The following is a 26,241-nucleotide window of genomic DNA, read 5'->3' on the forward strand; positions in this document are numbered from 1 at the left end:
AATAAAATAGTTGTTCCTTGAGTTAGTAAGGGTGGATGAATAGTTGTCTAGGAAGGGGAGGCATTCAGTATGGCAGTCCCCTAACCACATTTAAAAAATCCAGTCTTTTATGATAACTTACCTCATGGCCATTATTTACATTTTTACAGATGAGATTGACCAGTTTTAAATGGCAGTGTCCAACAAAGTGTTATCTTTGATAGTTTATGTTGGGAAATTATGATTAAGGACCATATATTCCAAGTGTTTTGTTTACTAAAATTCATAAATCTTTCCACTAACCCCCTGGATAACCCACTGCAAAGGGATGTGACTCTTTAATTGAATATTAGATGTTCGTTTTCTACTTTGTCTGATTTTGTCCCTCTGCTGCCTGCTGACCATCAGCATGTGAGTGCTCCTACCCTAATGAAGGCACCTGTTACAAGACCATATTTCTTATTATTGCTGTTTCACATATAAGTCCTTGCTTGTATGTGGCAGAAAAAACACTGGGTCACCAGTCCCTCCCTTGGAGAAGGCAAGCTGACATTTGTCAATTATCCCATGCTTACCTGTCCAGCTCTTCCAGTGTTTGAGACAGTACAGATTGTGGTTAGGGCTGTGTCCTCTACTCTATCAGGGTTACTTCCAGCTTCAAGGCATGACCACACACACACACACACACACACACACATATATATATATATATATATATATATATATATATATATATATATTCAAGGCATGACCCACCACATATAAATATATATATATATATATATATATATATATATATATATATATATATATATACATACAAATGCACACACACATGCACACTATATATATATATATATATATATATATATATATATATATATATATATATATATATATATCAGAAGATCAAATTTCGAAATCTTGAACTGCAACTCGAACTACATCAACCAAAAGCTCGAAGTTTCGAAACTGAAGAAAAAAAAAAAAACACAAACTCGCTTTCATGTGGGGGCTGTGCCCCACCCCCTACTTAAATATACCAACCCAAGATCACGCTACAGTGGGGAGATGGTGCGGAATCTCGTCTTGCGCTGTATGCGGAAGCGCAAAACGGGAGATTTCTCACTTCCTGCCAACACCGCAAAACAAATAAAACATTACATACACACAATACTTGCCTCTGTGTGCACGTAATGTATTAAGGTAAGTAAAATCTTATTTCTAAACACTACACACATTCGATTTATTAAAATCTCGATCATATGGTCTCACCATATGAAATTGAGATTAATGGATTATGTGAAGTGTTCCCATATATATATATATATATATATATATATATATATATATATATATATATATGTATACAAACGCACACACATACACACTATATATATATGTGTGTGTGTGTGTGTGTGTGTGTGTGTGTGTGTGTATAAATATATATATATATATATATATATATATATATTTATACAAATGCACACATATGCACACTATATATATATATATATATATATATATATATATATATATATATATATATATATATATATATATATATACAAACGCACACACATACACACACACACACTATATATATATATATATATATATATATATATATATATATATATATATCACTACTTAATACCGAAACTACACAATCCCGAAGCCCACAATACCGAGACTAAAATCCCTAAACCACACATTACCAACATTTCAAAAGCGTGAAATTCAAAATCGCAAAAGTACTACATACATACAGCACACACATAAACATATACACAGCCTCCCCCCATAACCAAACAAACCACCCTACACTAAAGATAAGGGGGCTTCCTGCACCTCATGTGGGGCTATGCCCCCCACACCCCCGACTTTAATATTCCAACTCCGAGATCACACAGACATAAACACAAGGCAAACTCACACCCACACATTATAGCCCCTCACACACACACACACACACACACACACACACACACACACACACACACACACACACACACTAAAGCCCCTCACAAACACACTTACATACACACATACTTACCTGTCAGAACACAGAGCGCTTAACTCAAAATCCCTTAGCATTGGGATTTTGAGTTTCGCACTTCTGGTCTTTCGGTAATGTGTGATTTCGGCTACATGCTCTCGAGCTTTTGAAATTCGAGATTTCAAAAGTTCGAGATTTAGTATTGTTCCCAAATATATATATATATATATATATATATATATATATATATATATATATATATATATATATATATATATATATATATATATATATCTTTGCAGCTGATATCAGATGTGCAAATGCAGCCTTGGATATTTTGTGTCTATAAAATACTGAGTTTATTTTTTTTAACAGTTGACAAAAATGTTTTCTGTTATGATAATGAATATTGTCTCCAGTTCCAGAGAATTGCAACAGGCTTTCCTTTTTTCCTATATATGCAGGCATTTCTGTTTTTTTTTTTTTCAGATTAAATTATTTTTTTGATACTCTTGACTATATTTTTCGCATAGTGCTGGCATCTTGGGACAGTTTTTTTTTAAATGACTACTGGATAATTTGGAAGGCTAATGTGAGTGAACTTTATTTGCTCTTGGAACATCAAAATTCTAAATTCTAATACATTTGGTATTCATTTTTTTAAGAAAGAGTTATTTACAATAGATTTTTTGATGTTACACTTAGGAAAACATTTGACAGAATGGTTGCTATGAGTTTGTGCAGGAAACTTTTTTTTTATTTTTTTTCCTGCTAGTTGTCATCCAAGAAACATAGTTCAGAATACTGTCAGGGCTCAGCATCTACATGTGAAGCATAGTTGTACTTTTAAAATAAATATAATAGGCCATCTAGGAAAACTACCTATCATTTTTGTAGCGGGGCTATGATACTAGTCTAGTTAACAAAGCACAAGAAGGTATTACATCTGTGTATAGTAATTAACTTTTACAGTACAGTAAAGTCTAACTTAACAGCACCCATGGGAAATGGTAGATGCCGGTTAAGTGTATGTTCTGGTTGCTTGAGATATGCATTGCTATTTTTGATTGGCTTGTATACCAGCATACGAGCCAATCAAAAATTGCAAAGCTGAGCCTCTTCTGTCCAATGTGGAACAGCTGCATCTTCTGCATTGAACAGAAGAGGCTCCTCTTTGGGATTTTCAATTGGCTCATATGCCGGCATATGAGCCAATCAAAAATCACAAAGTGGAACCTCTTCAGTTCAATGCAGAACAGCCAGCTGTTCCGCATTGAATAGAAGAGGCTCCGCTTTGTCATTTTTGATTGGCTTGTATACCAGCATATGAGCCAATCAAAAATCACAAAACAGAGCCACTTCTACTCAATGGAGAACTGTGGGCAGTTTTCATTGAGGAGAAGTGGCTCCGCTTTGCAATTTTTGATTGGCTCGTATGCCGACATATGAGCCAATCAAATGCCGGTTGCTTAAGAGTGCCATTTGCTTGAGTCCTGGATAATGAGGATTTTACTGTATAAATCTAAAGCTATTGGAGCTGGTTAGTGAACTCAGATTTGTTACTACTTATGGATGCATTTTTTTAAATAAGTGACATTATTACAAAGCCACAAATAATTGAGAGCCAAAGGCTCAATATCATGGACAGATTTTAAGTATTGCTCTTATAAGCTTAGAAAGTTGATAGAATAATAGAGCTTGCATTAGTGTGCATTTCCTGAATTATAAGAGTTTGAAACTCAAATGTCTGTCATTATTTAGTGACTTCAGTCCTCAAAGACTTACTAAAAAACACGAAGTCTATGAGGAAAAGACAAACATATATAAGACAAATATCTTGACATTCTGCAATGTTCTGGACTGTTGATTGGAATGTTTTTATCACATTACTGTAGATTCACTTTTCTTGAGGGGAAAAGTATTTTCCAATTGTTACAGCATTATAAGAAAACTGATCTCCAGTTCCTTTTCTATCAACTTTCTACGGTTATAAGAACAGCATGTTAAATCTGTCCATGATATTGAACTTTTGTCCCTCCACTATTTATGGCTCTGTCAAGATTTCTTGTGCTGAATTCGTGATATAGTGGACAGAAAGAACCCCAATAGTCAATCTCCAAGTAGAATTAACACTAGTGCTATGTAATAATAGGATGAAACTGAAGGCACATGGAATGAAACTGAGTACAGATAAGACAACCGCAATGGTAGCAAATGGCAGACATCAGAAGAAGTCAAGAACTGAGATAGAAGGGTGAATAGTGAAACAGGTTAACAGCTACAAGTACCTGGGAGGGGTGGTTGAGGAAAACAGAAGTCTGAGTGAGGCGGTCAGAGCCAGAGTCAGAGGTGCTGCAGCCAACTCACACAAGAGTGCAGGTGTAGTATATGTCACAGGAATGCCAAAGAAGGTGAAAAGTAAGGTGTACAAAACAGTGGTAAAACAATACTATGGTATGGCAGAGAAACCTAGGTACTAAAGAGAGAGCAGTTGAGGAGGCTAGAGGTGATGGAGATGAAGTGCCTGAGAAGTGTTGTAGGATACAGACTGTGGGGTAGATGAAGAAATGAGGACATAAGAGCCGAAGCCAAAGTAACTCCAATTGTAGAAAAGGTCAAATAGAACAGATTATGGTCTTTCAGGTACATATACAGAAAAGCAGGAAACAATCTGGTGAAGAAGATTTGGGACAGTCAGGAAAAAGGCAAAAGGAAACAAGGGCCTCCAGCAGCAAGATGGATGGATTGTGTGAGAGAAGACCTATGGCAGTCAGGCATGAGTGTTGAAGAAGGCAGGAGAGTGGCATTGAATAGACAGAGATGGCTACATTTCACACAATGTCCCAACCCCACATAGAAAGCGGGAAAAAGAAGGTTGATGATGATAATTCCTATTTAATTTAAGTGGTTATTTAAGGCTAGAGGTACTCTACTAAGTGGAAATGGCAAAAATTGTAGATCATTATAAATGACAGATCATTTATCTACAGGTAATAATAATACGGTCTTTGGAATAGACAGTGTGTCACTTATCTCACTGATTAGGCTGTTTATGTGGCCAAATGCACGTATGGAACATTTTACATTGGATAAACATGGAGACATTAATAGTCCACATTATTAAGTGTTTAGGTCATATACCTTGCATGAGAGATAGCACTGCTCTATATAACCATAATAAAGTATATTTTCCAATTATGTATTTAATGCTTTGGACAGTATTTTTACATTGGGACTAAACAAATTTGGATGGTCAAGTATTCTTAGAAAAATAGATTATTAATAAATTCTAAACAGCATCATAGCATAGAGGGATAAAGTCCTAACTGCAGACCTGACAGCCTTGGTTTAATTAGCAGCTGGCTCAGGCAACAGCAAGAAAGGATGAGTGTACCCATCCTAGGGGGGAAGGGTAGTCACTTGGGTGTTCCCCACATATACTCTTGTGTGGAGGCTGGACATGTAAAGGTGAGGATCTTGCTCAAGGTGGTGAAAGAGAAGACATTGGTTGAGTTACTGCAGAGGTGGGGCAACACACCAGCATGTCCCCATTGCACTCCTACTTCCAGACATTACAAGTAAATGGAAGGGGAAATGAGGTTGGATTAAAAGTGAAAACCTGCACCTCAGCATATGACGCAAAATCCCAGAAAGCTTTATTCTCAACAGTGATCCCAATCTTATTGGACTGAGTCTGGGGACATCTAGAGGGGTAAGTAGTCCTAATGATGGATGGAGGCATTGGGATGCTCTTATGTTTGGTTGTGTGAGAAAAAAAACATAAAAAAAGGTAAAAAGATTATTTGATTAGTAGTAATTGTGCTCTTTATATGCTTTGACTAAATTTGTATTTATAACTTTTTATTATTTCTATGCATATTTAATATGGTGAGGTTTGCTTCCTGACCACTGTTACAGTCAGATTAATTTTTCTTTTTTTTTTTAATTTATCTTCAAACAGCACCCAAATAGCCAGCAATCGAAAAAACAATGCAGTAGGTGAAACAATGAAGCCACAGAGAAGGAACGGATGAGATGAAAAGTTTAATAGTTTTAAAACAGCTTTTGCTTTCAGCAACACTCAGCACATATAAACATTCCACATTACGTTTTAGTTTGCATATTACTTCATCAGATGTGGGCTCAAAGGGAAATCAACAGACCTATAAAGTTACTCCCTGCTGACATCATTTAATTAATCAACCAATGAAAACATTAAACCCATTTCAAATACCCACATCTGATGAAGTAATATGTAAACGAAAATGTAATGTGGAACGTTTATATGTGCTGAGTGTTGCTGCAAATGAAAGTTGTTTTAAAAATATTAAACTTTTCATCTCATCCGTTCCTTCTCTGTGGCTTCATTGTTTCACCTACTGCATCGTTTTTTGGATTTTTTTAAATTTATTCTACTTCACCTCATACTGCGGTGGTGGTGCTGTGTTAGCGTTGTCGCCTCACAGTAAGATGTTGTCCTGTTCGATTCTCAGTTAGAGCATCTTCTGTGTGGAGACATGTGTGAATGGGCTTACCTTCGTTGAAGGTTGTGCGTCAGGGCTGGCAACTCAGCACGTAAAAATCTACTGCCAGTCATTATCGGACCGGAGTTCTGCTGTGGCGACCCCTAACCGGGAAAAGCCGAAAGACACAACATTCTACTTCACCTCATAGGTTATTGTATGAATGTTTCAGCAGTGGGCAGGAGTTTCAGGGATTATTTTAACTGATTTGATATTCATGATGTTCATAACACCATTCTTTAATGGTACTTTGATATTCTGAAAAAGCACGTTTGAGTGCTGATAGATATAACCCCCCCCCACACACACACACACACACACACACACACACACACACACACACACACACACACACACACACACACACAACAATAAAAGGAAACAATCATCCTGAAAGAAAAAGGACTAAGAAAGCATTGTGGGTGAACCTGAATTCCACAATATTTTGGGCTTATCCCTGTATTAAGTGCATAGTGTACTTTATTAACTGTACCCAAGGGATGGCAGCTGCCCCCCCCCCCCCATTCACAAGCTAACATTTCTTGTCATCTTTATTTACAAAAATCCTTGCTGGACAGTCACATACCCTTTTAGTAGTTGTTCCTGACTCCCAGCTAAGCCAAACACACTAAAGTTAACGTAAGTACAAATACACAGCACAAGGTTTCTGAATTGGCTAAACAGCACATTGTAGGCAATAAAGATATTACTTTTGTTCCATAAGGTCCTGCATATATTCAAATGAAAACATGAACTAACAGAAAGACAAGGTCCTATTCTCCAAACAAACATACCTACAACAAGTCTGTGGACTGAGTGTTTTTTGTCTGACTTACTCCTACCTGAGGCCAGCCTGCCCTGCTCTTCTACCCTACCCCATTCCCACCCACCCCATCTAATTTCATTTATAACTCTTCTAACCACAGCCCCTGTACATTTCTCCAATTCACTTCCCTCCCGTCTCAGCTAACCACACCTCTCTAACTTCAACTCTTATACACAACTCCCTCCCCACTAACCCCACCAAGACTCATCCTCTCACGATACCATACTACACTCTACTTTCCTATACCTCACTTCCTGATTCCACACATACTCTCCAATCAGAATGAAAGGCCAGAAGTGCTTGCTCTGCAACACACTATCAGGCATCCTCCTCCTTGCTTACTATGCTACCAACCTCCATAACTTCAAACTCACCAAGCACCCATCCCCAACACTCACATACACCTCACCACACCTCCCATGCAAACCTTATCATTATATCATCACCAACACTTGCCCTAGATTTAATACTAATGTCCTCCCTTCGAGACATATGCAACTCACCAACACTCAGTTGTCCTTCTACAGGTATAACCAACTTATAACCAAACTGAAGCACCTAATTCTTTACTGTCTAACAAAGATAAAATCCAATCAGATATTCATCCCAATCCTGGGTCCCTCTGTACCTCCCATGTAACCTACCCATTACCCCCAAGCTCCTGTTCCTCCACATCCACCCAAAATCTCACAGACACCACTACCTATACATCTTTACCTATTACCAGTAACTCTGACCTTCTCATTACATGCTTTAATCTCAGAAGCCTTGCAAACAAATTACCTGAATTCCATGCCACCTTTGCCTCCTACTCCACAGATATTGCAATCATAACTGAAACCTGGTTAAAGCCCCACATCAAAGACTCTGAAATTACTACAAATGGTTACAATATTATAAGAAAGGACAGGATAAACAAATGTGGTGGGGGTGTAATAATTATGTTTAAAGAATCACTTAATCTAGAAAAACTAAACTGTTCCACACCAGACATCTCTCATTCTGAACTCATTATCACTCACCTCCAAATGAATCCTCACAAATCCATTAATATCATAGCCACTTACCTACCACCAGGCAACAACCTGCACAACATAGAATCCCTCCTATCCTGGTAATCTTTTTCTCTATCCCAAGAAACCATCAGTCTAGGGGATTTCAACCTAGGCTGGTTCTCATGTTCCTCTGATTCCCCTACCTCATTTATAAACTTATACAACTTCACCCAAATTATTAACTACCCCACCTGCATAGACAAGCACTCCAATAAAAAATCACTTCTAGACTGGATTTTAACCAACAAACCAATCCACGGGTACCAGGCAGGGTGTTTACTAGTCATGCTAAGTGACCATGCCCCAACATTTCTAGTTAGGAAGAAAACACATATCCAAAGCAGCATCTCATACAAGTACACCTGTAGCAAAAGATATTTCTCCTCTGACACCTTCAATTTACTACAACAAAACTGTGACTGGTCCCCATTAAATCAACTGCAACCAGACCTAGCTGTAGAATACTTCAATAACAGATTCCTTGAAATATTAAATAATCTTGCCCCCTCAGAAAAATTTGCCAAAAAACGAAACAGCTACCATGGCTTTCTAAAGAAACAAAATAACTAATGAAACAAAGAGATAAGGCCTGGTCACTATATCATATGACCAAAATAAACAATGATCTCAACCTTTACAAGCAACTTAGAAACCATGCTAAGAAAAACATCATCAAGGATAAAAGAACCTATTTCCTCACCTGTCAACAAAAATACCAGCACAATCCCAAAACTTCTGGCACAGCATCAACCACCTCCTTAACCTCGGTAAAACCCCTACCTCTTCCCCCCTCACTACTAACTCCTCTATGCCCTTAGCCTCACAATTCAATTCCCACTTTAACTCTATCATTTCTATCCTAGACAACAAAACAATCCCACCACTCACTGTCCTCTTTCTACTTCTAATGACACAAACTCCTTCTCCTTTATTCTCATTACAACTTCCTACATAAAATACTCCTATGTAAATTAAGACCCTGCTGCTTAGCTGCCAACCAATTTCCAAACAAATACCTAAAACTAGCTGCCCTATCCATCACCTATATCATTAGTAATAAACCGCTCTATTGCCAAACTGTACATTCCCAAATTATGGAAAATCTCTTATATCATACCACTTCATAAGGGCGGCCCATCTGAAGACATAACTAACTACTGTCCCATCACCATTCTGTCCCGTCTTGCCAAAATTCTAGAGAAATGTATCTACCAGCAACTCATGAATCACCTCACTACCAACAACCTACTCTCCAGCACCCAGTTTGGCTTCAGGCCTAAACACAGTACTAACTCAACCCTCATAACCTTTACAGAAACCATTCGCTGCCTCAAAAATGAAGAACAACTAGTCTCAGCCATTTTCTTAGATATGTCAAAAGCTTTTGACACAGTGTCCTATCAGCTGCTCCTCAACAAACCTGCCACTTACAATCTCAATACCACACCCCTAACATGGTTTTACAGTTATCTATCCGACTATCAACAGTTCATTAAATTGGCAAACTACCTCTCCCTACTATTACCGGTCACCATGGGGGTACCTCAAGGCTCCATACTTGGGACCATCTGCTTCATGATATTTACCAACAACCTATATACTGCTTCCCAACATGCTGCCATCATCCAATATGCAGATAACTCCTCCCTTATCTGCTGAGCTCACTCCCCACAACAACTCCACCACAAAATGCAATCATCATTCAAAGACATTGAAAAGTACCTCACTATCCACCAACTCATCCTAAATCCAAATAAGACCAAGCTCATAATTTTCTGATAAATCTTCTAAACCCAATACCCAATCCCTCTCCATACTATCTAACAACAGTACAAAAATCAAACCCACCAATCAGACCAAGCTTCTAGGGGTAACCATAGATGACTCATTAAAATTTAATAAACACACCTATCTGAACATCAAAAAAAATCCACTCTAAACTAGGCACTCTATACAGGGTTAAGCCCTACCTTACACAACAAGCTAGACTGGCCACTGCAAGATCCCAATTGATATCTACCCTCCTATACTGCTCTGAGGTCTTTATTAACATATCAAAAAACAGCCTAAATATACTAGACTCCTGCTATAACAGAATAGCTAAGTTTGTTACCAACCAACCCCACAGAACACACCACTGCACTGCTGTTCGAAAGCTCAGCTGGCTAGAACTTCCCAACCTGTTATTACTAAAACAACTTTCACTTGCCAATAAAATCATATTCAACCCTACTGACTGCCCAGGTCTATCAAAACTATTTCAGCCGAACATTAACTGTAGACTCCTCAGGTCATCCAACAAACTAATGGTAAAAGTAACCTAGTCTCACAACTATCATGGAGACTTCCTCTACTCCCATAAAATAGCCAAAGATTGGAACATCCTTCCTCAACAGATAACTAAAAACCCCAACCTGTCCTCATTTAAAACTACCCTGAAAGACTATTTAAATAATAATTTGCTATGCCCCTGTATTGCTCCGAACTAATATTCTTCCTATTTTTTCAACACTCATCTCACACTTATTAGCCCAAATAGTGCTCATGGAGCTTTCCCACTATCTGTCTTATCTTTATTAATCTTTGTTCCTTCAGAAGACCTAACTTGTAAAACTACATGACCAATGTTGGTCTTTCAGAAGTGACACACCTTGTAAAGCTACATGACTTATGTACCTCATATATATTGTAAAAAAAAAAAAAAAGTATTCCTGTACGCCTGAAACATGTATGTTTATATTGTATTCTGTTATTATATTTTGCTATAATATTTTTGTTAAGCTCATTTACATATTGTTAGCAATGTACTTCTTAAACTAAGTTTACTGCTTGTACCTTAATAATGTTCTTTTTGTTGTGGAGCTTTTCTCCCTGAGTCTCCACTGAAAACGAGTCTTTTTTTTCCCAACCCAGTCAGACACTACCCGTTTAACAAATGTAAATAAATAAATAAAAATAAAAATAAAAGATAGATATACACACATCAATAATAGGTATAGAAGTATATCTGTAGCTAACATATAACTGTATGATTGATTTTTTTTTTCATTTTCATGCTGCAGTCAGTGGCACAAGAGGTAGCACATTTGCCTTTGGTGCAGTAAGCTGTGTCTTCTACTCCCACACCCAGAAGATTGCTTGGTGACACTGTAGTACAGTATAAAGTGGGTGCTGCACTCCTAACTGTGCTGTCCTTTGGAGGAGATGTTAAACTGAGGCCCCATTTACTTGAGTTGATGGTAGATGTTAAGGATACCATGGCACCCATCAAAAAGAATAGGGTTGCTTTATTTAAATACAAAAAATAACTCTTAGTTATCAACACACTTACATATTTACAAAAGTACAGATGTATAAATATAGAAATATGTTTACATAGGTCTACTTCATTTCATTGAAAGCTCATTTCACTGAATTTGAATTCACCCTGACCAAATCGCTGAAAGCTTAAATTACTGAAAACTCATTTCACCGAATCTCATTTCACTGAAGTGAAGTACTGGCACTGTATAGAGTACTGTAAGGCAAGTAAAAGGTATATGCCCTTTTTCCAACTGTAGTGCAATCCTGGAGTTAGTATATATAGTTAGGTGGGTGTGAAAGGCACAGCCTCTCAGATTGGGGGGTGTGGCAGATGTAGTCCCCCACCGAGTTTGGTTTTATATTATATTTCACCGAAAGCTTCAAAACAATACATTTTAAGCCATAGACATGCAAACTTACAACACCAATGACTAACTCTTTCCAGAAAACAATATAAACCTAAACAAAGTGGGAGGCTATGCCCCCCACACCACCAATTCCTAACTATATATACTAACTCCAGTATCGCACTACAGTGGGGAAAAGGGCATATACCTTTTACTTGCCTTACAGTACTCTACACAGTGCCAGTACTTCACTTCAGTGAAATGAGATTCGATTAAATGAGTTTTCAGTAATTTAAGCTTTTAGCAATTTGGTCATGGTGAATTAAAATTCATTGAAATGAGCTTTCAATGAAACAAAGTAGGCCCATTTACACATATATATAATTTCACTTACAGTCATACTAAATTTTCTTCCCTATTAGAACACCACTCCTTTTTCATTAACCACCATCTGGTTTTACATAATATTGTTGCTAAAATCCATTTACCTTCTTCTTCTCTTTCAGCTGTTCCCATTAGGGGTTGCCACAGCGGATCATCTGTTTCCATTTCTTCCTGTCTTCTGCATATTGCTGCATCACACCAACCACCTCTCTCACCACATCCATAAACCTTATCTTAGGCCTTCCTGTTTTCCACTTACCTGGCAGCTCCATCCTTAGCATCCTTTTCCCAATATACCCAGCATCCCTCCTCAGCACATGTCCAGACCAACACAATCTCACCTGTCTGACTTTGTCTCCAAACCATCCAACCTGAGCTGACCCTCTAATATACTGATTCCTAATCCTGTCCATCCTTGTCACACCCAGTGCAAATCTTAACATCTTTAACTCTGCCACTTCCAGCTGTCTCCTACCTTTTTGTCATTGCTACCGTCTCCAACCCATACAACATAGCTGGCCTCACTACCCTCTTGTAGATCTTCCCTTTCATTCTTACTGGTACCTGTTTGTTACAAATCACTCCTGACACTCTTTTCCACCCATTCCACCCTGCCTGTACTCTCTTCTTCACCTCTCTTCCACACTCACCATTAGTCTGAACTGTTGATCCCAAGTACTTAAACTCATCTACCTTCGCCAACTATTTTCCCTGAATCCTCACCATTTCTGTATCCTCCCTCTCATTCACACACACATATTCTGTCTTAGTCCTGCTGACCTTCATTCCTCTCCTCTCTAGAGCATATCTCCACCTCTCCAGGGTCTCCTCAACTTGGTCCCTACTCTCACTACAGATCACAATGTCATCTGCAAACATCATAGTCCATGGGGCCTACTGTCTGATCTCGTCTGTTAACCTGTCCATCACCACTGCAAATAAGAAAGGCCTCAGAGCTGATCCTTGATGTAATCCCACCCCCACCTTAAACGCATCTGTCACTCCCACTACAGACCTCACCGCTATCACACTACCGTCGTACATATCCTGTATCACTCTTACATACTTCTCTGCCACTTCTGACTTCCTCATACAATACCACAATGCCTCTCTAGGCACCATATCATATGCTTTCTCCAAGTCCAGAAAGACACAATGCAACCCCTTCTGACCTTCTTTATATTTCTCAATCAGCACTCTCAGAGCAAACATCGCATCTGTAGTGCTCCTTCCCAGCATGAAACCATACTGCTGATCACTAATCATCACCTCCCTTCTTAACCTAGCTTCTACCACTCTTTCCCATAACTTCAAGCTGTGACTGATCATTTTTATCCCTCTGTAGTTACTACAGCTCTGCACATCACCCTCATTTTTAAAAATAGGTACCAAAACATTTTTTCTCCACTCCTCAGGCATCCTCTGACTTTCCAAGATTTCATTAAACAATCTGGTTAAAAACTCCACTGCCATTTCTCTTAAGCACCTCCATGCTTCCACTGGTATGTCATCTGGACCAACAGCCTTTCCATTCTTCATCCTTTTCATAGCTGTCCATACTTCCTCCTTGCTAATCTGTTTCACCTCCTGATCCCTATCCCCACATCATCCAGCCTTCTCTCTCTCTCATCCTCTTCATTCATCAGCCCCTCAAAGTACTCTTTCCATATGCTCAACACACTCTCCTCGCTTGTGAGTAAGTTTCCCTCACTATCCTTTATCACCCTTACCTGCTGCACATCTTTCTCAGCTTGGTCCCCCTGTCTAGCCAATCAGTACAGGTCCTTTTTTCTCTCTTTAGTGTCCAACCTTTCATACAACTCTCCATATGCCTTATCCTTAGCCTTCGCCACTTCTCTCTTTGCCATGCTCCTTATCTCCTTATACTCCTGTCTACTTTCTTCATCTCTCTGGCAATCCCACTTCTTCTTTGCCAGCCTCGTCCTCTGTATACTCTCCTATACTTCCTCATTCCACCACCAGGTCTCTATGCCCTCCTTCCTCTGTCCAGATGTCACACCAAGCAAGTTTCTAGCTGTCTCCCTTACCATCTCTGTTGTAGTTACCCAGCTATTTGGTAACTCTTCACTGCCCCCAGTGCCTGTTTTAACTCTTCCCTGTACTCCACTTCACAATCACCCTTTTTCAACTTCCACCATTTGATCCTTGGCACTGCTCTCACACTTGTCCTCCTCTTCTTGATCACCAATGTCATCCTACAGACCACCATTCTATGCTGCCTAACTACACTTTCCCCCGTCACCACTTTACAGTCTCCAGTCTCCTTCAGACTGGCCTTCCTGCATAGAATATAATCCACCTGTGTGCATCTTCCTCCACTCTTGTACATCACGCTATGCTCCTCCCTCTTCTTAAAATACGTATTCACCACAGCCATGTCCATCCTTTTCACAAAATCCACTACCATCTGACCTTCTGCATTCCTCTCCTTAACATCATATCTGCCCATCACTTCCTCATCCCCTCTGTTCCCTTCACCAACATGCCCATTGAAATCCGCTCCAATCACCAGTCTCTCATCCTTGTGTACACTCACCACCACTTCATCCAACTCACTCCAAAATTCTTCTTTCTCATCCATTGCACATCCAACTTGTGGAGCGTATGCACTAACAACATTCATCATTACACCATCAATTTCCAGCTTCATAAACATTACTCTGTCCGACACTCTTTTCACCTCCAAAACACTCGGCATACTGTTCCTTCAGGATAACCCCTACCCCATTTCTCCTCCCATTCACACCATGATAGAACAATTTGAACCGACCTCCTATACACCTGGCCTTACTCCCCTTCCATCTGGTCTCTTGCACACACAATATATCAACCTTCCTTTTCTCCATCATATCAGCTAGCTCTCTCTCTATACCAGTCATACTGCCAACATTCAAAGTTCCTACCCTCACTACTACACTCCTAACCTTCCTCCTCTCTTTCTGCTTTTGGGTATGCTTCCCCCTCTTCTTCTCCTTCGGCCAACAGTAGCCCAATTTCTGCCAGTACCCTGTTGGCTAACAGTACTGGTGGCGGTCGTTGTTAACCCGGGCCTCAACTGATCCAGTATGGAAATCTGTATTGTTGTCCGCATATGTCATTTGGCAGAGGATTTACACAGGATCCATTTACCATTAAACATAATTTCATTCATTCTTTAATTTCATTTAATCCACATGACATAAAATAACTTATTTGTTCTTGTAATATATTCTTTACTTCTATTCTTAAACTATCCATATTTAATAGTAAAAATGCTTATTGCTTCCACTTATTTTATATCTTTGAGAAAATCATCTTTACGTAGTTGTCCCCATAACTTTTTACTGTTTTACATTTGAAAAACACATGATCAGTAATTTCTTCTTCTTGACAATGTAAACATATTCTATCACTTTTCTTTTTATATGACAAATATCTTTTTACTGGTAATATATCTATTACCAGTCTCCACAAAAAATCTTGACATTGTACTATCTTACCACACCATTTGCTTCTTAGTTTTATAGCTTTATTTTTTCATCTGTTATATTTTCCCATGGTTTTACATAGTAGTACTTTGTCATTGCTTTCTTATACCATACTTTTCTTTCTTTCTCTATATCATCAGTTTTTATTTTCCATAAAAATATTTTTCTTGGTAACATTTATTTTCTTCATTTATGTACTATTTTTTCTTTTACTCTTTTTTATCATACCACAAAATTTATCATTCTTATATTTATACAATTGCACTATTAATTGATCATATTTTCTTTTATCCACTTTAAACACTTATTACAAATTTAATGAAGCAGTATATATCACTGGGTTAATTAACCCTAAACCTCCTTCCACTTTATTTACATACAAAACACATCTTATTGCTGGGTTTAATTTAGAGCACCATATAAATAAAACAAAATATTTGCAATAATTCCTTTTCAAATACCATTGGCAATATAAATATACTTGTTAAGTATGCTATTTTCCCATCAGTACTGAATTTAGAAAAATAAGCCTTTTTTCTGAATTATAATTTATATGTTCTCCAGGAAAGACAGGTTTTATTTCTTCTACTGTTTTTCCTCACTGAATTATATTTACATCTTTATTCCCAAATTGTATACCTAACATAGAAATTTAATTCATTGTAAAATATATACCCCTATCTTTATTACATCTGCTAAACCTTTACTTTTCTCTTTATTTAATGCCACTCCTATTACCTCTAGGCAGTCATTTATGCAAATTACTTATTTTCTCCATTTTTTGCAATTATTATAATGTCATCTGCATATGTTAACAGAACTGAAATTCATAACCCTTCAGGTGTTATATACCTTACCTCCTTTATTTTATAATTTTTCACATGCTATCACATTTATAACCAATGCAAAGAGTATACAACTCATTGGGCATCCCTGTCTTACACCACTCTTCATATGCACTTCTTGGCTTAACCAGCCATTTACAAGCATGTTACTTTATTGTTACTATACAATCGCATACATAATTCCTAACTTTCTCACTTATATTCTTTCATTATTACCCATAATAATTCATATCCAATTGTATCAAATGCCTTATTATAGTCTTTTACCATGATTTCCACTTCTTCTTTTCTATTCATAATATCATCAATATTTTCTCTATCATTAAAATTCTTGAAAATCCTTCCCCCTTGTACTATATATATATATATACTATCTTCCATAATATTTTCCACTTTAGTTTCAAATCACTTTTGTAGTATTTTCATAAAATCATTATTATTCAATACTATTGGTCTCTAGTTTTAATAGTCTTCTATCTCCCTTCTGTATGAATTTAGGTATTCTGCTACCTCATTCTTTATACATAAAACTTTCATTTAGCCATTCATTCAAAATCTTTAAATATATATTTAAATATATATATATATATATATATATATATATATATATATATATATGCCAATTCACTTCAGAAGATACATTTCATACCCTATTCCATTTAGTCCTGCAGCTGACTCTATATTTACCTGTCTTAATACTTTATCTAGCTCATATAAAGAAATCCCTACTTAAATATACCAACTCCAAGATGGAAATTTGTCTTTGCGCTGTATGCGGAAGCACAAACGGAGATTTGTACTTCCTGCCAATATTTACATTACACACAAGGCATGCAACAATACTTCTTTTTAACATTTCTTGTATATACAGTACTACTGTATTCATAATCTTTTCCTGAGTTCTTTTTATTCCTCCTTTTTGCATTTTTATTTCTCTCATTACACTATAATTTCCCTTTACTAATCTGCTTAAGTAACTCAATACTTCTTTTTTCCTTGTAAATAATATCTTTGCTTAAATGGCAATTCTTGGATTTTTTTCTTGATTTCTTTCATATAATTCTTTTTCTTTGTCAAAGTACTTTCTATCATTGTTTTCTAAATCTTCCAATGCATCATTATATGTTCTTTTATGTTTTTCTTTCTCTACGTTTCTGACATCATATTGCCACTGTAAAACCATTTTTTTGTATTTTTCCTTAAATTTCTTCCACCATTCAGATCAATCTTCTACAAAAAAATGGCAGTGTTTATATATTCCTTGTTTTCTTTTATCTCTAGCCATTTTACAAGATGATCAGAAAATCCTGTTTCAACTACCTCCCTTTCTCCTATAACTAAACCTTCTGATAGTATAAAATAATCTATTTTAGTTCTGTACATACCCCTTGTAAGTCCATCAACTTTTGTCTCACATCTTATAATTTATAACATTTTTCTTATAACATTTCCTTTCTTTTGTGTTACTTCTTAAATCACAATTAAAGTCTCCTGTTATAATATTCATATTTATCACTACATAGTTTAAAATCTGATGAAATAAGCTTTCCCTTTCTTTACAATTAGTATAAGTATATAATGTTATAATTCTATAAACTTATTTCCATTTTAATTCTACAGTAGTTAATCTTCCCATTTATGGTGAAGTTACATCTAATATCTTTACTGCATTTCTACAAAACATAGCTTTTCCAGAACATCTTTCATTTCCCAAATTCCAGATTATCTTTCCTCCCCTCATCCTTCATTTGTTAAAAATCTTGCATCCTTTAATATATCACATCTTCATCACATAGATTACACCACTCCAAAATCCCTATTATTGTTACTATATTCTTAATGCTATTTACACTCTCAAATTTTAATTTTCCCCTTTCCTTAGATTCACAGTTTTATATGTTCATAGCTAACTACTAGGTAGATGCCTTAATGGGCCATTCTAAGCCTAGTCAATTTCCCTCCCAAAAGTGAGAATCAAACATTGTACTTTGTGTCCATGAGCCAAACACATTAACCATTAAACCAACCCCAACCTTTAGCTGCATATATTCTTTTTCATCCATGTCTTTTCTCTCTCTGCCTTTTTTCTTTTGCACCGGTCCTTTTAAATTTTCTTTTTCTGTAGTTTGCCTTTTCAATATAATTCTTTTTTCTTATACTATCTGTCAGTTTGTCATCATCACCACTTATTTCAGAGCTTTCTTCTATGTCTTTTTTGTTATTTTTTTCTCATCTACTTTTTCTGCTATTTTTACTACTTCTAAGATTTCTTCTGTTTGTTCATTTTCTTTTTCCTTACTCTTACTTTCATTTTTACATGCCATCCATAAATAAATATCCAATTTTGTTACATTTATAACATTTCAATTCACATTTTTGCAACATGTCACATTTCCCCACAAATACAACATTTTCTTGTATCGCATATACTTATCAACTGTCCTTCTTTTCCACAAAAAAAAAAAAAAAGAAGAGGAAGAAAAGTTTTGGGTTGTTCCAAGTATTTTATGACATCCTTATTCCCCTCCACGTGCATCAAGCTTAGTAAATGTATATATTTTTCTCTTTCTATTTTTAACACAGTATTACAATCCCAACTGCCAGTCCATAACCCCCTTTTATCATGTCCAGTACTTCTTTACATAATGTCCTTTCAAAATCTCTTTTTCCACATCTGTTTGAAATTACATATGGATTTTCTTTCTGTTTCCCTAAGTGTTTTTATCACATAAATATTCCATGCGTTACAGTCTTTCTTCATATTCTCCAAGAATAATTTCCGTTGAAAAACAGTCTCCAATATAATGTCACAAAATGTCTCTTTGTTAATAAGAATGAATGTTAATAATTAAATTGTCCCACAGCTTATATCTCTCAATTTCTTTGTCTTCTTTATTTTGAATCCTTTTGATATACTTCCATCTTTTTTTATTTTCTTCTGCCTTTTTCTTTTCTGCTACCCCCCCCTTTTCCCTCTTTTACTTTCTCTGCATATGTTTTCTTTTTCATCTCACCATTATTCTTCAGAATTGTCTCTGGATCTTCCATTTGTATTTTCCCCATAATACCCCCAGGAAATGCCTCCTTCAGTTTATGTCTCATTCTGCATCACCAATTCTTTAAGTAAGTCATCCTGCAACTCTCCCAACTTGAGAGTTGCAATTATATATCCTTGATTTACTGACTCATTCCATCAAACCTAGTACTTTGAAACATCTCTGCAGAATCCTACACACATTCTCCCGTCTTTCTCCTCCATTTCTCTCACCACTCCATTATCTCCTTCTCTCTGTAACTGTCTTCAAGTTTCTCCAGGCTGCCTCTGACCTAGAATGGAAAAAGAAAATGCTCATGAAAAGTGAATCCCACTAGCTTCAATGACGAGTAGCATTTTTTTAATTGATATATACATTACATATTATTTACATCTATTTACAAATCTCAGTACATTATAAACCTCAACTTAAGCATACACCCACACTCTTTTATCCACAATCAAACATTTTTTTCTCCAGAATCTTTGTCAAAGTCCATTTTCCACTGTATTTGATTTCATTTTGTCTCTCATTCCATATAGTTCATGAAACATAAAATATTACTCTCGATTTTTTTCACTTCTTCCTATTTTTGTGCACCATAATAAACAAATTCTATTGTGTTCATATTTATTTGCTCAAATTTTAACAGACATTTAAACCTATTATGTTTACATATTTCTTACCACAAATTATTAACTCTTTCACATTTCAAAAACACATGCTCAGTAGTCTCAAACTCTATGTGTTTGTGTTTTTCTCCACATTTATTACATATTCTATCTTGCCTTTTCTTGTATGGCATATTTGCATTAACTGGTAATTTTCTAATAGACAATCTCCATAAAAAATCATTATACTCTTTAATCTTTTTATACTTATTATATCTCATCATGATGGCATTTGTCTTATCAATTTCTAAATCTTTCTATGGATCAATGCAATGAAGTGCTTTCATAATATTTAAGTATCATCTTTTTCTATTTTTATCACATATATACTTTTTTTCCATAACACAATTTTGTTTTGGTACTCTTTCATTTCTTCATTCACCATACTTATACTTCTTTTTTAACTTCCATTCCTTCCCACAATTCTTTGTATTTATAATATACTATAATTTCTATCAAGTTTTTATTTTCCTTCATAATTCATTTTAATGCCTTCTATAAAATTAAAGATGCTGTGTGTACTATTGGATTTATTAAACCCAAGCCTCCTTGCTTTTCTTTCATATATAGCATCCCTCTCTTGACTAGATTCAGTCTAAAGCCCCGTATAAAAGAAAATATAATCATCATTAGGTCCTTTTCATACTTAATAGGAATCATATAGATGTTAGCAACATAAGCAATTTTTCCTATTACCATGATGTTCAACAAGTGTGTTTTTTTTCTGCATGAAAATCTAAATGATTTCCAAAAAATGGTCATAGCCTTTACTTCTTTGAGTACATTATCCCATTGTTGTTTTATTCTTTCCTTCCAAATATTATTCCTAATATATCTATATATTTTTCATTGAACTCAATACCTCTTTTCATGCCTTCCAAACTAAATTCTTTACTTTTCCCTTTATTTATACTTAAACCATTTTTTAATTTATACTTAATTTTTCATTTACTTCATCCATCCATACTTTATTTTTTACAGTTAGTACAATATCATCAGCATAATTATACATTATTGGCAATTGTACTTCCTTCATCATTTTGTATCCACTACTACTTGACATTTAATTAATTTCCTTTACTATTACATTAATAACTAATGAGAAAATTATACTACTAGCTGGGCAGTCTTGCTTTATTCCACATTCTATTTTTATTTCTTCCCCAATCCGGCCATTTACATTTAGTTTCATAGTTCCTTTCATAAACAGATTTTCTTACTTGCAATGTAGATATATATATATATATATATATTTTTTTTTTTTTTTGCTGACATTATATGCCTGCAAAATTCCCTGTAATGATTTGTATTGAATACATATTATCATAGGCTTTACTTATATCCCCTAGCATAACCTTCACTTCTACGGTTTATTTATATTGTCAATTATTTCTGTTATTATCCATAATAACTTTTGACTTCCTTTTCCTGTTCTTCTGAATACATGTTGATCATATAGTCTATCCATTTTTGTAACATTTTTGTTATTATTCTCATAAAAAATCGTAATCTGTATTATTCAATGTTATAAGTCTCCAATTTTTATCTCCTCTTTATTTTCTTTTTAAATATAAATTTTATAACTCCTATACATATCTCTTTCTCTTTAATTACAGCTTCTAATCATTCATTCGCAACTTCTATAAAAATTATTTTTGCCACTCCATTTCCTTAATTCCATCTAGACCTGTTGCAGAATTCATGTTAATATCTATTAGAATTTCATTCAATTCTTTCATAGTTAGGTTTTGTTTTAAATACTCATTTTCTTTGTTATTTAATTTTTCATCTTTGTACATTTGTTCTATGTTTTCTTCTCTAACAAATAATTCCAGTACATATTGGTTAATTATTTTGTATATTCCTTCTTGCTGTCTTGTTTGCTTACCTTCCTCATTCTTTAAGTTTCTTATTATTTTCCTTCTTTTGTTATTTTACTCAAATACAGTGCTACATCTTCTTTCTTTCCTTGTAAACAATTTTTGTTTATATAACAAGTTGTTAATCTTAATTTGATTGATTTTATACATTTATTTTTCTTTTTCATAAAAGGAATTTTTCTTCTTTAAGTCTTTGAATGTTTCTTGGCTTAATACCTTATATCTCTCTCTCTTTTCTTCTTTTCTTTCTTATACATTCTAAAACACTTTTTATATTCCTCTTTAAAATTATGCTACCAAATAGTCCAGTTTTCATAAAACTCTCTCATATTCATATGATTTTTTCCATAATTCCACACGTTTTTTTCTCTTCTGAGTTTAATTTCATTTCATTATTTCTCTTTATTAATTTTCTTATTCTTATATTTTCTTCATTTTCAGGTGCTTTAACTCATATAGCCAGATTATCCGAAAATCCGGCATACTTATTTCCTTTTTCTTTAACTTTTATACTATCAAATATTTAAAAATAATCAAATTTTGTTCTAATTTCATTCCTCTTTGATGTTGCTCCATGAAATCACAGCTCCATTTTCTGTTTTACCATTTCCTCCAAATAATCATCTCACAACCCCCCCCACCACCACCATTGGAGGGTTGTAATTATGCATTTCTCAGAGGTAACTGTCTCTCCTTCAATCTCCTCTGAAAGTTTTCCTCTGAATCCATCTCTGTTTCAGCTACAATCTCCTTTTTCTCTAATGTCACAGTTTTTTTCCTGCACCCACATCATCAGAAAAAAAAACTTCTGGTAGCAATTCTACCATTTCAACTACATCTTCAGAAACTTTCATTCCAGTTTCAGCAAACGCTGAATCAGCCATGTTTCTCCCTGTTCCTCTGGGCTGCTTCCTTGTTTGGAACAGGAACAGGAAGTCTGTTGTGTCACAGAGAAATGTTTCCCCCACTACCAAGAGTAGGGAAAGTTCCATGATTCACTTGTCAAATTGCCCCTGTTAGTATGTATACCATCTAAGATCTTCCTGAAAAGAGGCTACTAGCCTAGTGCTAAAAATAAATAAATAAATAAAAATAAAATACAAAATATGTAACCTTTACATCTTAGAATTTTTCACCCTAGGCATCTGCTGAAAAACAGTGAATGTACCCAGATGGACTTTGTAAACAAAAGCAAATAAATAAATACATAAATAAATGCACACATATCACACAACGTATACACACACACACACACACACACACACACACACACACACACACACACACACACACACACACACAATAGATAGATAAATAGCTAAATCAATTGACAGATGCTATTCTTGCACTAAAGGACTGTGACCTGAATAGTGTATTTTGCTGATTCATTTGATTTTAATTGACCAACCTATTTAACTTACACTAGCTTACTGATGATGCAGAATAGTAGCGCAAGAATAGCATTTCTGTGTGAGTTTCATTCCCTGCTAGGGTGCCTTCTATACAGAGTTTGCAATTTCTTTCTGTGTTCATGTGAGTTTTTGATAACTGGTCTGAGTTTCTCCCACATCCGACATATGTGCTGTAGTTGAACTGCAATCCTCCATATTGTTTGTAGATGTGGTTGCCATTCATGAAGGGATGTATGTGTGCATTCTAAGATGGGTTGTCACTCCAGCAAGGATTAGTTTATCTGTTGTGTCCTGTAAGTGCTGGGATAGGTGCAACTCCCTATGACCCTGAAATGGATTAAGCAATTAAGCAAAGAATAACTGGTGAATTCATTTGTTCTGTTAATCCATTTGTAAAGGTGGTTCCCATACTGTATGAATTCTCTTTGATGAGCTCTCTATTCCTAGTTAATGTGTTATTCTTTTTATTTGTTGCAAGTTTCTTTTAAGTAGTTTTTTTTTTTTTTTTTGCACAGAGCATGTGTCAAAGAGGCATTTTGCTCCATTGTACTTACTGCATTAACACACATGCATATACACAATAAAATACATTAAAAAAGAACTTGAGTTGTTTATCTGAATCAGGAATAAATTTAAGCATGAAGGCCTATTTTCTGGAATTATTTTTTTGATCTCACCAGAGCATTTGAGCTTGCTGATCACACAATTCTCCTGGACTATCTGACTGAAAAAGGCACTAGTGATGACATACTGCCCCAATTCAAAAACTACCCATCTAACTGTGTCTTCTCTGTGAATTTCATCTCATCAACCTCTCCATCCATCCATCTATAGAAAGGCATCTCCCAAAGATCTATTTTAGAACTGCTCCTCTTTTCCATCAACATTAACAACTTCCTCTTGAATTACCTCATCATCATCATCATCTCTTGCTTTAGGCCATTGACATGTCTTATTCCACTCCAATCACATTCTGTCTCCTATCTTGATGTTGAACATCAGGCTGATTTTATGCCCTTGTTCAATAGATTAATAATGAACAATTATTGCTTAACTCCTGTAAAACAAAAACAATGCTTTTTGGTAAAAGACAAAAGCTCACCTCTGTCTCAAGACCTCTACAAATCCTTGGTCATCCAATTAATGTTACTGAAAACATCACTGCTTTCAAATACCTTGGGATTTGACTGGACTCCTTGTTGACATTTAAAATAGTTTCTTCAATTAACTCGATAGATGGGTGGGTGTCCTTGTTCTTTTTTATTCATCCATCTACCTACTTAACTGAATAAACTACTTGAAACTTCAACAAGAGTCTTTATTCCTCCCACGGGGGTGGGGGCATCAGAAAGAGAGAGATTTCCCCCAGATGTGCTAGCTAAAGTGATTTTATCTAGACTATCATTTGTACTCTGTCTCTTGTTAGTCCTGTCACCGTCTGAGTCATAGGTGGGATACCAGACCTGACTCGAGTTTTCCAGATTACTTTTTTTCCTATCTTCTTACATGCCTATGATACTGTTTCTTGACTAATTCCCTCTATCCTCTTATCAGATAACCTCCTGCCTGCATATTAAAATAACTTAGCGATACTGTGCTATTCCTTTACTAGTCCTTTACTAGTGCTGTAATTCTTCAGTGCAATTTTACTTGTTACCCTACTTTATCAGCTTGTAAATCCAGTTATGCTTCCCCACTACTCTTAGAAGTGGAATGCTTTCATGTTTGCTGCTTTTCTTAACATATATTTTACAATTAAGGTGTGTCTATAGACTATGTATGTTGAATATATACAAATAAAAGGAAGAACAGGGAGATCCTGGCAATGAACAGCTGGGTGCAAAGAAGTGCAGAAAATATCTAAACAGTCACCAAAGCTGAAACACGGCTGCAGATATAATAAATTCTCCAAATTCCAAACTCCAAGTAGAAAACTCTTTAATCACAGAACAAGGTAGGATAAGTGCTTTCATAATACTGGTTGCTTCATCAGAGCACTTCCTTCATAGACTACTAGTTCCTTTTATATTACAAACAACCAATGAAAACTAAGTGCATTCATGTAACTAAGGCAACACTAATGATTGTTCTTAAATTTTTTTTCTAAAATACCTAAAAGTATAAAATTCCATATAAAGTACATGAAAGATAAGAAGTAAGAGGATAACAAGCCAGCAGCACAGAGTCCCTATACCCCTCCAGCTCTCAGTACCCTCCAGCTCACTGCACCCCTCCTGATCACTGTATTCCTCCTGCTCCCTGTACCTCTCCAGCTCACTGTACCCCTCCAGCTCCCTGTACCCCTCCAGCTCACTGTACCCCTCCAGCTCCCTGTACCCCTTCAGCTCACTCTGCCCCTCCTGCTGACTGTACCCCTCCTGCTCACTGTTGAGCTCCTGCTCACTGTACCCCTCCAACTCCCTGTACACCTCCAGCTTCCTGTACCCCTCCAGCTCACTGTATCCCTCCTGCTCACTCTACTCCTCCTGCTCCC

The sequence above is a fragment of the Protopterus annectens genome, chromosome 9.part0 (genome assembly GCF_019279795.1).
Source record: "Protopterus annectens isolate FY-2018-M chromosome 9.part0, PAN1.0, whole genome shotgun sequence".
NCBI classification, from domain to species: domain Eukaryota; kingdom Metazoa; phylum Chordata; order Ceratodontiformes; family Protopteridae; genus Protopterus; species Protopterus annectens.